The following is a 14,341-nucleotide window of genomic DNA, read 5'->3' as shown; positions in this document are numbered from 1 at the left end:
GCCCTTTATCTGATATGTCATTTGCAAATATCTTCTCCCATTCTGTCAGTTGTCTTTTGGTTTTGTTAACTGTTTCCTTTGCTGTGCAAAAGCTTTTGATCTTGATGAAATCCCAATAGTTCATTTTTGCCCTTGCTTCTGTCGCCTTTGGCGATGTTCCTAGGAAGAAGTTGCTGCGGTGGAGGTCAAAGAGGTTGCTGCCTGCATTCTCCTCAAGGATTTTGATAGATTCCTTTCGCACATTGAGGTCCTTCATCCACTTTGAGTCTATTTTCGTGTGTGGTGTAAGGAAATAGTCCAATTTCATTTTTCTGCATGTGGCTGTCCAATTTTCCCAGCACCATTTGTTGAAGAGGCTGTCTTTTTTCCATTGGATATTCTTTCCTGCTTTGTCGAAGATTAGTTGACCATAGAGTTGAGGGTCTATTTCTGGGCTCTCTATTCTGTTCCATTGGTCTATATGTCTGTTTTTGTGCCAGTACCATACTGTCTTGATGATGACAGCTTTGTAATAGAGCTTGAAGTCTGGAATTGTGATACCACCGACTTTGGCTTTCTTTTTCAATATTCCTTTGGCTATTCGAGGTCTTTTCTGGTTCCATATAAATTTTAGGATTATTTGTTCTATTTCTTTAAAAAAAATAGATGGGATTTTGATAGGGATTGCATTAAATGTGTAGATTGCTTTAGGTAAAATAGACATTTTCACAATATTTGTTCTTCCAATCCATGAGCATGGAATATTTTTCCATTTCTTTGTGTCTTCCTCAATTTCTTTCATGAGTACTTTATAGTTTTCTGAGTATAGATTCTTTGCCTCTTTGGTTAGATTTATTCCTAGGTATCTTATGGTTTTGGGTACGATGGTAAATGGGACTGACTCCTCAATTTCTCTTTCTTCTGTCTTGTTGTTAGTGTAAAGAAATGCGACTGATTTCTGTGCATTGACTTTATATCCTGACACTTTACTGAATTCCTGTATAAGTTCTAGCAGTTTTGGAGTGGAGCCTTTTGGGTTTTCCACATATAGTATCATATCATCTGCAAAGAGTGATAGTTTGACTTCTTCTTTGCCGATTTGGATGCCTTTAATTTCTTTTTGTTGTCTGATTGCTGAGGCTAGGACTTCTAGTACTATATTGAACAGCAGTGGTGATAACGGACATCCCTGCCGTGTTCCTGACCTTAGCGGAAAAGCTTTCAGTTTTTCTCCATTGAGAATGATATTTGCGGTGGGTTTTTCATAGATGGCTTTGATAATGTTGAGGTATGTGCCTTCTATCCCTACACTTTGAAGAGTTTTAATCAGGAAGGGATGCTGCACTTTGTCAAACGCTTTTTCAGCATCTATTGAGAGTATCATATGGTTCTTACTCTTTCTTTTATTAATGTATTGTATCACATTGATGGATTTGCGGATGTTGAACCAACCTTGCAGCCCTGGAATAAATCCCACTTGGTCGTGGTGAATAATCCTTTTAATGTACTGTTGGATCCTATTGGCCAGTATTTTGGTGAGAATTTTCGCATCTGTGTTCATCAAGGATATTGGTCTGTAATTCTCTTTTTTGGTGGGATCCTTGTCTGGTTTTGGGATCAAGGTGATGCTGGCCTCATAGAATGAGTTTGGAAGTTTTCCTTCCATTTCTATTTTTTGGAACAGTTTCAGGAGAATAGGAATTAATTCTTCTTTAAATGTTTGGTAGAATTCCCCTGGGAAGCCGTCTGGTCCTGGACTTTTGTTTGTTTGGAGATTTTTGATGACTGTTTCAATCTCCTTACTGGTTATGGGTCTGTTCAGGTTATCTATTTCTTCCTGGTTCAGTTGTGGTAGTTTATACATCTCTAGAAATGTATCCATTTCTTCCAGGTTGTCAAATTTGTTGCCATAGAGTTGCTCGTAGTATGTTCTTATAATTGTTTGTATTTCTTTGGTGTTGGTTGTGATCTCTCCTCTTTCATTCATGATTTTATTTATTTGCGTCCTTTCTCTTTTCTTTTTGATAAGTCTGGCCAGGGGCTTATCAATCTTATTAATTCTTTCAAAGAACCAGCTCCTAGTTTTGTTGATTTGTTCTATTGTTTTTTTAGTTTCTATTTCATTGATTTCTGCTCTGATCTTTATGATTTCTCTTCTCCTGCTGGGTTTGGGCTTTCTTTGTTGTTCTCTCTCCAGCTCCTTTAGGTGTAGGGTTAGGTTGTGTATTTGAGACCTTTCTTGTTTCTTGAGAAAGGCTTGCACTGCTATATATTTTCCTCTCAGGACTGCCTTTGTTGTGTCCCACAGATTTTGAACTGTTGTGTTTTCATTATCATTTGTTTCCATGAATTTTTTCAATTCTTCTTTAATTTCCTGGTTGACCCATTCATTTTTTAGAAGGATGCTGTTTAGTCTCCATGTATTTGCGTTCTTTCCAAATTTCCTCTTGTGATTGAGTTCGAGCTTCAGAGCATTGTGGTCTGAAAATATGCAGGGAATGATCTCGATCTTTTGGTACTGATTGAGACCTGATTTATGACCCAGGATGTGGTCTATTCTGGAGAATGTTCCATGTGCACTAGAGAAGAATGTATATTCTGTTGCTTTGGGATGGAATGTTCTGAATATATCTGTGATGTCCATTTGGTCCAGTGTGTCATTTAAGGCCTTTATTTCCTTGTTGATCTTTTGCTTAGATGATCTGTCCATTTCAGTGAGGGGAGTGTTAAAGTCCCCTGCTATTATTGTATTACTGTCGATGTATTTCTTTGATTTTGTTATTAATTGGTTTATATAGTTGGCTGCTCCCATGTTAGGGGCATAGATATTTAAGATTGTTAGATCTTCTTGTTGGACAGACCCTTTGAGTATGATATAGTGTCCTTCCTCATCTCTTATTATAGTCTTTGGCTTAAAATCTAATTGATCTGATATAAGGATTGCCACCCCAGCTTTCTTCTGATGTCCATTAGCATGGTACATTGTTTTCCACCCCCTCACTTTAAATCTGGAGGTGTCTTCGGGTCTAAAATGAGTTTCTTGTAGGCAGCATATGGATGGGTTTTGTTTTTTTATCCATTCTGATACCCTGTGTCTTTTGATTGGGGCATTTAGCCCATTAACATTCAGGGTAACTATTGAGAGATATGAATTGAGTGCCATTGTATTGCCTGTAAGATGATTGTTACTGTATATTGTTTCTGTTTCTTTCTGATCTACTACTTTTAGGGTCTCTCTTTGCTTAGAGGACCCCTTTCAATATTTCCTGTAGAGCTGGTTTGGTGTTTGCAAATTCTTTCAGCTTTTGTTTGTCCTGGAAGCTCTTTATCTCTCCTTCTATTTTCAATGATAGCCTAGCCGGATATAGTATTCTTGGCTGCATGTTTTTCTCGTTTAGTGCTCTGAATATATCATGCCAGTTCTTTCTGGCCTGCCAGGTCTCTGTGGATAGGTCCGCTGCCAATCTAATGTTTTTACCCTTGTATGTTACAGACTTCTTTTCCCGGGCTGCTTTCAGGATTTTCTCTTTGTCGCTAAGACTTGTAAATTTTACTATCAGGTGACGAGGTGTGGACCTATTTTTATTGATTTTGAGGGGCGTTCTTAGCATCTCCTGGATTTTGATGTTTGTTCCCTTTGCCATATTAGGGAAATTCTCTCCAATAATTGTCTCCAATATACCTTCTGCTCCCCTCTCTCTTTCTTCTTCTTCTGGAATCCCAATTATTCTAATGTTGTGTCGTCTTATGGTGTCACTTATCTCTCGAATCCTCTCCTCGTGTTCCAGTAGTTGTTTGTCTCTCTTTTGCTCAGCTTCTTTATTCTCTGTCATTTGGTCTTCTATGTCACTAATTCTTTCTTCTGCCTCATTTATCCTGGCAGTGAGAGCTTCCATTTTTGATTGCACCTCATGAATAGCTTTTTTGATTTCAACTTGGTTAGATTTTAGTTCTTTTATTTCTCCAGAAAGGGCTTTTATCTCTCCGGAGAGGGTTTCTCTAATATCTTCTATGCCTTTTTCGAGCCCGGCTAGAACCTTGAGAATTGTCATTCTGAACTCTAGATCTGTCATGCTACCTATGTCTGTATTGATTAGGTCTCCAGCCTTCGGTACGGCCTCTTGTTCTTTTTTTTGAGGTGAGTTTTTCCGCCTTGTCATTTTGTCCAGGTAGGATTTGCTTTCTCCTGCTGTGGAATTCCGCTGTTCTTGGTGACTGAAGTTGGTTTTGGATGGTTTCTTGTTGATCTTCTGGGGGAGGGGCCTGTTGTAGTGATTCTCAAGTGTCTTTGCCGCAGGCGGAATTGCACCGCCCTTGCCAGGGGCCGGGCTAAGTAATCCGCTCGGGTTCGCTTTCGGGAGCTTTTGTTCCCTGAGCGCTTTCCGTAGAGTTCCGGAGGACGGGAATGAAGATGGCGGCCTCCCAATCTCTCGGCCCGGAGGAGCCGAGAGCTTGGGGTTCCGCTCCTCAGTGCGCTCTCAGAGCAAAGCGCCCAACAGTCCCGCCTCCCTGGCTTGCGGTCGCGCCTCGAGGAAAGCAGTCAATTGTTGGAGCTGGAGAAAAGCGCCGGGTCGCTTTTGTCTCCGCGGCCTGCGGCCGCGCTCCGAGCCCACCCAGCCTGCGACCGGCACAAGGTAACCCCGGGCTTAGAGCTCACTCCTCGGCTTTGTCGCTATAGCCGGCTTCCCCGCTCTAATGCCTGCGAGCTCTGCGGCACTCAGACACCCCCAGTCCTTCTGTGACCCCGCGGGTCCTGGGGTTATGCTGACCCCGCCTGGGTTTCCCCCCAGTTTAGCCTCTGGAGCGATGTCTCCCAGTGGAGCCGACTTTTAAAAGTCCCGGTTTTTTGCTCCGTCGCTCCGCCGCTTGCCTGGTGCCGGCCCCTCCCCCCGGGGTCTATCTTCCCGTCGCTTTGGATTCACTTCTCCGCAGGTCCTACCTTTCAGAAAGTGATCGATTTTCTGTTTCTGGGATTGTTGCTCTTCTTCTCTTCGATTTCCCGTTGGATTTATAGGTGTTCACAATGGTTAGATAAGCTATCTAGCTGATCTCCTGCTACCCGATGTCGTCTCAGCCTGCTACTTCTCCGCCATCTTGACTCCTCCTCATAAAAGACATCTTAACAGGTTTTTTTGGTTTTGTTGTTTTTTGTTTTTAATTTTGACACTAGGATGTGAATTTCGGATAGGCAAAAACATGAATATTTTTTAAGAAGACAAAATATAAGTCATAAATGCCTAAAGATAAGAAATATTTATAGGCAACATTATCATAATACACAGCAATAAACAACAATGGTTATCAGAAATAATTGGTTTTTTAGGATTTTTTTTTAAAAAGCAAGGGATCTTTGAAAACATGATTTGAGAGAATATCAAAAAGCACTAACAGTTGCTTGTGATTAAAAGGAATTTCTACTATTTCAGGCATAAAATAACTCAGTCATTTTATAGAAAAGAAAAAAAGACCCAAGCTCTAATTGTAATCCTTTATCCTTTTGTTCATTCATATAACAATTTGCAGTAAAAGATTTAACAATACACTTTTTTATGTTTGTATTTAGCTAATACAGATATATAAATACACAATAATTGATACATATAAAGCTTTAAAATATTAACATATCAATATATCAAATAAAAGTGCATGTATATTTTTCAATTATATAGATATATCTTTTTCAAAATGGTAATTATGCATATCATAGTAAAGTTACCATTTTGGAAAACTATAAAAATTTTCTTAATAAGCAAACAAATATATACTTAAAAAACATCCTATAGCATAAATAAGGCGAGTTTTATGCCCACTTTATGGATCAGGAATTGAGACTTGGGAAGATAAAGTGATTTCCCAAGGTTACCCAGGAAAGACACTCATGAAACCTTTCATTTGACAAATGCTGGCTCTGGCCCTGGCACAATGCTAAGCATTAGCTAAACAAAGACCAACAAGGAGTACCCTTGTCCTTGAGGAGCCACACCCCATCTTGAATGCAAATCTTCAAAATCTTAGGTATTAAAACGAACAAACAAATAAATAAATAAAACATCATAGGAACAGACTAAGGAAAAGGCACTTGAATATCAAGTCGGATTTAGGTTCCAGTTCTACTGTAGCAGTGTGGAGTCATTTAAGAAAATTACTGTAATATGCCAACTTTCATTTTCTGAGGCATTAAATAAGTGGCTCCCAGGTGAAATTCCTAAGGACTTATCAATACCGAAAATTCAATGAAGTGTAGAGCATTTTGAATTGGTACTTCTAGGTCTAAAGTCAACATTAATACCATCATGGGCTGAATATAGCTTTTCTTATAAACTTGCTATTTTTGTAAGATACGTACTTTTTAAAAACTTTCTGGTTATAGCATTTGTTTTACATATTACTAATGTACTTTTAAGCCATGAAAATTAGTGCCATCTGAAGAAGCACCAGTAATAACTCAAATTAAGTCAAAACCTTCACAAAATTATCTTTCAACAAGCATGTATTTTCCTCTCAGAGAGAAAAAAAGTGGGGGGGTAGCATTTTTGCCTTTAAGGAGATCTTATTAGGGATAAAGGAAAAAACCAAAACCAAGACAACTATCCAAAATGTAAATGTCTACCAAAAATAGTCAGGCCTTAGGAGCTGGAAAATCTCTTCCAAACACGATGTGGAAATTAGAAAGAAACAGACACAAGTTAAACTGACAGGATAGCCAGGAGAAGGCCAGTTGGCTGTTTCCCAGGATACATGGCAGATGTTCTGGCATTCCCTTACCTAACGTCAGCTTCTGCCTTCAGATTTATAAAATCAGACATGGGCCTTGGCATTAAGCTGAGAGTGGATCCATCCATCAAAGTGAGTACACACAGATTCTAAGACTGATAAATAAAATCAGAATGCAATACCATGTTATTCACTAAGGAGGAGATATAGAATTGTTGTTGGGCCTCCATGATTTTGTGAAAAATATGTTTTCTCCCACTAGTGAGATCTGCACTGAAACATAAATGGTAAACAAAAGAAGACAGAATTAGGGGTATCTGGTTACTTCCCCAACAGAGATACCATAAGCAAGGCTTTAGACCGAAATACTCTTCTACCCAAGAAATGCCTCCATGGACGTGACAGGGACCACTTCTCTCACCTTCTGCCACTTCTTCCCAGTTGGTCATTCCTTAAATATGTTAGTTCCTCCCAGAAAACTTGCCCCTCTTCAAGTCATGAAATATGTCAAATGTATAGAATATAACAAGGATTCCATATCCCACACATTCTAGGTGCTATATTTGTTTCAGACTTCTTTTTAAAGAAATAAAACAGTATAAAATGAACTAAAGCTTCATTCTTCCATCTTCCTCTCATCACCACCTTTTTCTTCCCAGAATAAATAACTGTCCTGATATAAACATGAATCGCCTCATGCGTATTTTAAGAAAATTTTACAACATATGAATATTTCCACAGTTGTGTCATTTCATAAATAGTACTACCTTATACATATCTATTTGCAGTTTCTGGTTGTCTGTCAACATACTTTTTAAAAGATATGACCACGTTGATATATTTAGCACTCATTTGGCATAGCACACTAGGGCAAAAAATAGATTTTATGATTTTATGTATGGATGTATTTTATTATATGTTTATGTGTAAGACACCTGATACAGAGCTCACAGGGCTAAAATCTAGATGTAGGCAGGGCTGCATTCCTTTTTAGAGACTCTAGAAGCAAATCCATTTCCTTGCTTACATAGGTTATTGCCAGAATTCTGTTCCTTGCAGTAGTAGGTCTAAGGTCCCCATTTCATGCTGCTGTCCTCTGAGAGTTGTTCTCACCTTTTTCTTCTTCTTCTTTTTCTTTCTTTTTTTTTTTAAGATTTTATTTATTCATCTAAGAGACAGAGAGAGCACAAGCAGGGGGAGGAACAGAGGGAGAGGGACAAGCAGACTCCAAGCTGAGCACAGAGCCCGATCCCAGGACCCTGAGATCATAACCTGAGCTGAAATCAAGAGTCAGATACTTAACCAACTGAGCCACCCAGCCACCCCAAGCTGTTCCCAGCTTCTAAGAGCTGCCTACACTTCTTGGCTCATGGTTCACTTCTTCCATATTCAAAGCCAGCGAGGATGACAAGCCCTCTGAAAATTTCAATCTCTCCTGCCTCCCTTCCAAATGATACAAGGTAATCTCTTGATCTTCAAGTCATCTGATTGGTATCCTTAATTACATCTGTAACCTTAATTTCCTTTTGCTATCTATGCAATATATTCAGAGGCATGACATTGGGTTTAGACTGAGGGGGGACAAAATCTGACTGCCACACTGCTAATGCCTTAGAATTTCTTCTTTTATCATCTAACAAGGATAAAGAAGGTACTTTCTCTGATGGGAAGCTTCATGACTGTTATGTAGCTATAAACATGCTTGAAGGAAAGTGGATATAATTGAGTTTTTCAAAACAAAGACCATAGCAGTTTGTTTATTTCAGGATGACAGTTTCTTAATGGATTAGAGAAAAAGGAGAAAAGATGTCATGGAGAAACTGCTCTAAACCGAGGAGAGTCATCACCTTTGGCCATAAGAAAATCTTCCATTTGGATACAAATCTTTGTATTCTTGGGTTTTTTTCAAATGTTCAAACAGTAAAATGTCCTTTAATTTTTCTTCTCAGGAATCTACCAGCGGCCATTTCTGTATCCATACCTGTTGTGACCGTCCTTTATTTGTTGACCAGTGTGGCTTATGATGTTGTCCTATTTATACCTTCTCTCCTGACTTGGGATGCTGTTGCTGTGGTAAGTTTGAAAGGATCCACAGCTCTTTGCCTTCATTAAGAAGTTTTTCATAAGAGGAAAATATTAGCACCTCTCTGTGTCAAATCCATTGTTGAAAAAAAAAATAAGGAAAATAATAACATTGGACCATTGTGAGAATTAAATGAGCTTATACATGTAAGTCTTACCACAAAGCAATCAAGGTTCACTGTTCTTGTGGTTGCACTAACTTCAGGAAGACACACTCATCACGGTCACAGTTGTCAGCTAAGGACCACATTGTACATGCCAGGCGGCACCAGGAGGGGTGGTTCTGTTTCTCTATGGCAACTTATTGTGGACCCACAAAAACAGGCATGGGATCTCCCTGCCAAATCTGCTTGTAGCCAAGGTAGTCACCAGAGCTGAGATGGGAATTTTCCAACCATGGTTATGTCACCATTTTGGTGACCTGAATGGTTTCTAAGTGCCTGAGTTAAATTATCCAATTCCCTGCCCAAAGAGCTAATACTGCATCTATATCAAATTCATGGGAGGAGGTTGGCTGCTAAAACTTGTATGAGGAATTGATTTTGTCTACAATAACTAACATACAGTCTTGTTTCACTATTTTTATTTTTTAACCTTTTATTTCTACCTTTGAAAAAACTCTAGTTTAGATACCCCTAAATCTGATTCCCAAGCTGCTGCATTTTTATAGATATCCCAATTTCCTATAAAATCTAGAAAAAAATAGAGAAGAAAATTATGAGGCCCCACATGAGAGTAGAGTTTGGCCTAGTATGCCTTTATCAGTTCAGCACTAGATAATTGTGGGGAACAGAATCTAGAGAAATGTTTGTAAACATGTATGATGTGGATACTATTTTTCTTTTAGGTTTTAATTGGCTAATTTACAGTTCACTGATGAACTGTAGTCATGAACAAGAGGGATCGTCAGTTCATTTAATATCGGGTCCATTTCATTCCAAATCTCTATATCCTAAGATCAGCACTAAAAATGAACTAGATTCTCAATGATGAGTTTTCTTTTTACTAATAACTTTCTTTTCTTATTCCCTCCCTGCCCCCCAGACATTTGGTAATAAGGCGCTAAGCCACATTCAGAGACTCCTATTACAGTGGTCATTCTTGTGTCAGTGAACTGAACTCATCAATCATTATAGCATCCTGGTAAGAAAATCAAATACGCTGTGGGTTATTTGTGTTTTCAAAGCTCAGCTAAGGAAAATCAATAACTTCTTATGTTTTGTGTCACTAATGAACAATAGCCAAGCCTTTTGATTATCTCTTGGTCTTGTTTTTACCATAAATCTATTTCAGGGATTTCAAATGTTAAAGTAGAGATTCTGTTTGGTCATGTTTGTCTTTCTCTAGTTAATGCATAAATGTGGCCCATTTTAAATGGACTCTAAAAGAGTCAATCTTTTCCAGGATGTGGGAAAGCAGGGTTTGCATGAAAACTGTTTAGTAACATCACATACTGCAAATAGTTGTCAGTCAGGATAATTGCAAAACAAAGTGAAAATGTGGAAAACTGCTGAGTGAATGAATCCACAGGGAGAAGAGCCAACTGATGAACACAGCAAAACAAGCTGTAAAAAATCAAAGCTAATACACACCACCCACCCAGTGTCCTTAAAATCAGATCCCTTGCTTGGCCACCTTGCTTGGCCACCCCACAACTGGCTAGAATAATGATGGGCCCTCACAAAGCTGCTCAGCAAAGTAATTGCAAAGAGAGAAGAGGAGATTAGGGTGTAGGTGTGCTGGAAGGAGATTTTGGGAAAATGTTTCTAATTTAGATGATGAGTAGGAAGGACGGAGCAGTTCCCACCATCATTTGAGTCTTGGGTATTTTTATTAAAATGATAATAACAAATTAGTTTTCCTAATCTTATCTGATTTGCTATAACAAACTTGTGAAATTGTTGCTATCAATGGTATCATTATCCTTATCTTCAGATTGAGTAAACCATCGCATTCCAAGTGACCTAACAGATTTATCCAAGGTCATATCAGTAAACAGTAGCGCTCAGGACTGACCTTTCAGACTCCAGTCTTAATGTCTTTTCCACCTTGCCATACTTCCTCTAGCGAGTAATGACTGAGCTCTGCTTCTGTCCATGCAAGATAGGATTTGGCTCCCATTTTTCATTTTCTCTTGGTTGTCTTATTTAGCGGTTGCATTAAATCTCAGTAGACAGTACTTTGTTCTATCTGCTCTTTTTTCCATCCTTTTTCTTACTCCTAATCAGCAACTTGGAAAGAAAAAAAAAAAGGTAAATACAAGGGGATTTCCAGTTCTACTGTCTGGTTCCTGTGTGGTCTTTGATTTTTCAGAAGAAAAAAAAAGTACCTCATTATGTGTGCCATCTGAATTTCTCTCTTTTTCTTGCCTTACATATTTACATAAGAAATATCAGTTGTTGTGTTTGCAGAGCATCTGATGACAGCTAACACCTCTCATTCTTCACATCCATTTTTTCAGGCTCTTGTATGTGGGCCCAACCGAAGGCACCTTCCCTGCCGTTTAAGCAGGATCCAGGTGGAGTGATTCATAGTGTTCCCTGCTCTTCTCTTCAAAGTAAGTAAATCTGATGTGCATCTTATAGAAACTGTTACTGTCAAAAATTCTTTGCTTGTCCCACTCACTTTCTATATTCATTTACATGAGAATGTTGAGATTTCCGCCCAGCTTTAAGATAAGGAATGCAGAGGCCTCTGTCTTGCTGAGTCCCAAAGGACAACAGCACCTTAGGAAGATTCCTGTTCTATGAGGCACCCAAGAGCCTGGGACAGAGACTGAGCAGAGATAAACAAGATGTAGAGTCTGAAGATAGGAAGGCTCCCAGAAACAGTAAGTAATGCTTTAACTGAGTTGTCATGAATTGGAAATTTCCCTGTGGTTAGGGAAACAGGAGAAAAAGGGATAGTCAAAAAAGAGATTATATAAGAAGAAGATACTGAACATAAAATGGATAACTTGCACTTAGTTTTTCAGTGCTTACTGTGTGCTACACACTAGATGTCTTCACAAGATGGGGTAGAGATTGGCTTGGGACAAGACATTGGGCAGCCAGATGGTCTTTTAAAACAATGAAGCACATCATTTGGTTCTCCTACTTAATAACCTTCGAAGGCAGGTTCCCCTTGTAAACAAAATAAAATCCAAATTCCTTAGCGTGACCCACAATGCCCAATGTGATCAGCCCTGAGAATTTCTACAAGCGCATCTCCTGCCACATCCACTATATTTCAGTCCCTCTGGCTTTTTTTTTCTGTTTCACTGGACAAATCTTTTTGCTTCTCCAGGGCATTTATATTTATTGTTTCCTGACCTGCTTATCCCTCAATTTTCAGGTCTTACCTCAAATGCTTTGAGAAGTCTTTCATTAGCATCTTGAGATAGAAGCCATCTTTTCCCAACTCACTGCCCAAGACTGTCTCTGTCCCATCTCCCTGTTTTACATATAATCTCATAGTATTGAATAAACCTAAAATGTCTGTTTGCTTTGTATTATCTGCTTTCTCCAACAATTATAGAATTGTTATAGAAGAAGAAATCTTATAGAAGCTCTGTGGAAAGAGAAATCTTGTCTGTCTCTTAGTACTCTATCCTCAGCATCTAGAAGACTTGGCAATCATCTGTCGAATAAAGGGATGAATCACTGTCACGAGGGTGAGTAAGCTGAGGAGTACTCATGATCAAGAGAAATGAGATTATTTTAAAGGGTTTTTCTGGGTAGGGTTTTCCAGAGGAGAAAACTTAAAGGCTGGGGGTGACTGGGTGGCTCAGTTGGTTAAGCATTTGACTCTCGGTTTCAGGTCAGGCCATGATCTCAGGGTTGTGAGATCAAGCCCCACATGGGGCTCTGCACTGGGCATGGAGCCTGCTTAAGATTCTCTTTCTTCCTCTTCCTCTGCCCCTCCCCCCACACTTCCTTCTCTAAAAAGAAAACTTAAAGTCTGAGTTGATAAGACATAAATAATAATCCATGAGTAACTACCTTATAAAAGGTTCTTAAGAAAAGATCTTAATATAGCAAGCATGACTATTCATTGTGAATATATACCAATGAATTCAAATTTTATCTGTATAACACTACTCATTCTTTGTGTTGGTAAGGCGTGGTAGCTATGATGTATCTTCTGGTGGAAGACATTTTCCAACTCATCATCATTCCTTCAGCTACTGGCTCTATGTCAGGCTCTCAGTTATAGGATTAATGTATGTAACAGCTTGAAAGACCAAGGCCAATCAGAGTGAGTAAAATATATACTATCTAGGAATGCCCTACTAAATTTCTTGAGAATTTTTAACTAGTATATATTAATGCATTATTTATATGATTTCTTATTAAATTTTTAAAATAAACCCCAGAAAAGCAGAGAGAATCTTTGAAAAAAAAAAAAAAAACTTTTTTCTTAATTTTTTGAAGTAGACTCCATGCCCAACATGGGCCTCAAACTCATGACCCAGAGATCAAGAGCCACAAGCTCTATCAACTAAGCCATGCAGGCACCCCTTGAAAAAAAATCATTGTTTACCCAATACCTATATATCTAGGAATTTATTCTAAGATTAAAATTTAACAAAAATGAAAATATATGTGTGACAATGTCAACTGTATCTTTATCTGCAAGACCAAAAACATACAAGAGAAAATAAACATTAACTTGGTGGACAACTATATGGATAACAAAAATGATATCTATATAAAACTGAGAAATATTTGTATAACAAAATATTTAAATGAAAATAACATAATAAAATATAGCATTAGGGGTGCCTGGGTGGCTCAGTGGGTTAAGGCCTCTGCCTTCAGCTCAGGTCATGATCCCAGGGTCCTGGAATTGAGCCCCACATCGGGCTCTCTGCTTGGCAGGGAGCCAGCTTCCCCCTCTCTCTCTGCCTGCTTCTCTGCCTACTTGTGATCTCTGTCTGTCAAATAAATAAATAATCTTAAAAAAATATATAGCATTAGTAGTATTATATCTTGGACTTTGGAATATGACATCCTTATTCATATAGCCAAATCACATGTAGTTGCTTATAAACCATATGACCTTCGGTATATCCATTAACTTTACTAAACTTCTGTTTTCTCATTTTTAAACTAGAAATATCAATAGCACCAATTCTATGTCATAGGAGCAATTTTTTGTTAACTAAAATTTATTTATAAAAATTTTATTGAAATGCCTCATTAAAAATATTCATGTGAAAGTCATTGATTCTCAAAAACTGTTACCTTCTTTGCAACACACATTGCGTTTTGTTTTTTTTTTTAAGATTTTATTTATTTATTGGACAGACAGAGATCACAAGTAGGCAGAGAGGTAGGCAGAGAGAGAGGGGGAAACAGGCTCCCTGCTGAGCAGGGAGCCCAAGGCGGGGCTCGATCCCAGGACCCTGGGATCATGACCTGAGCTGAAGGCAGAGGCTTAGCCCACTGAACCACCCAGGCACCCCTTGAATTATATTCTTATTTACCATCATAAGCCACTTTTTCTTCAGAAGAGAGGTAATGAAGTTTCATTCAAGGACAATTAAGAGATGTTGAACTATTGGGGTGCCTGGGTGGGTCTGTAG

The 14,341-nt window shown here is 38.6% G+C and overlaps 1 long non-coding RNA gene across 1 annotated transcript; it reads left to right on the top strand.

The window, feature by feature from the left end:
- The first annotated feature begins 8,655 nt into the window (after nucleotides 1-8,655).
- Nucleotides 8,656-11,292, top strand: LOC308342169. The gene is made up of 3 exons (XR_013966762.1): nucleotides 8,656-8,766; nucleotides 9,820-9,918; nucleotides 11,237-11,292. It is a non-coding gene; the product is annotated as an uncharacterized lncRNA (long non-coding RNA).
- Nucleotides 11,293-14,341: the final 3,049 nt, after the last annotated feature.

This window comes from Martes martes, assembly GCF_963455335.1.
Source record: "Martes martes genome assembly, chromosome: 4".
NCBI classification, from domain to species: Eukaryota; Metazoa; Chordata; class Mammalia; order Carnivora; family Mustelidae; genus Martes; species Martes martes.
The sequence above is the reverse complement of the archived record's forward strand: the minus strand, read 5'-3'. Positions and strand labels throughout refer to the sequence as shown.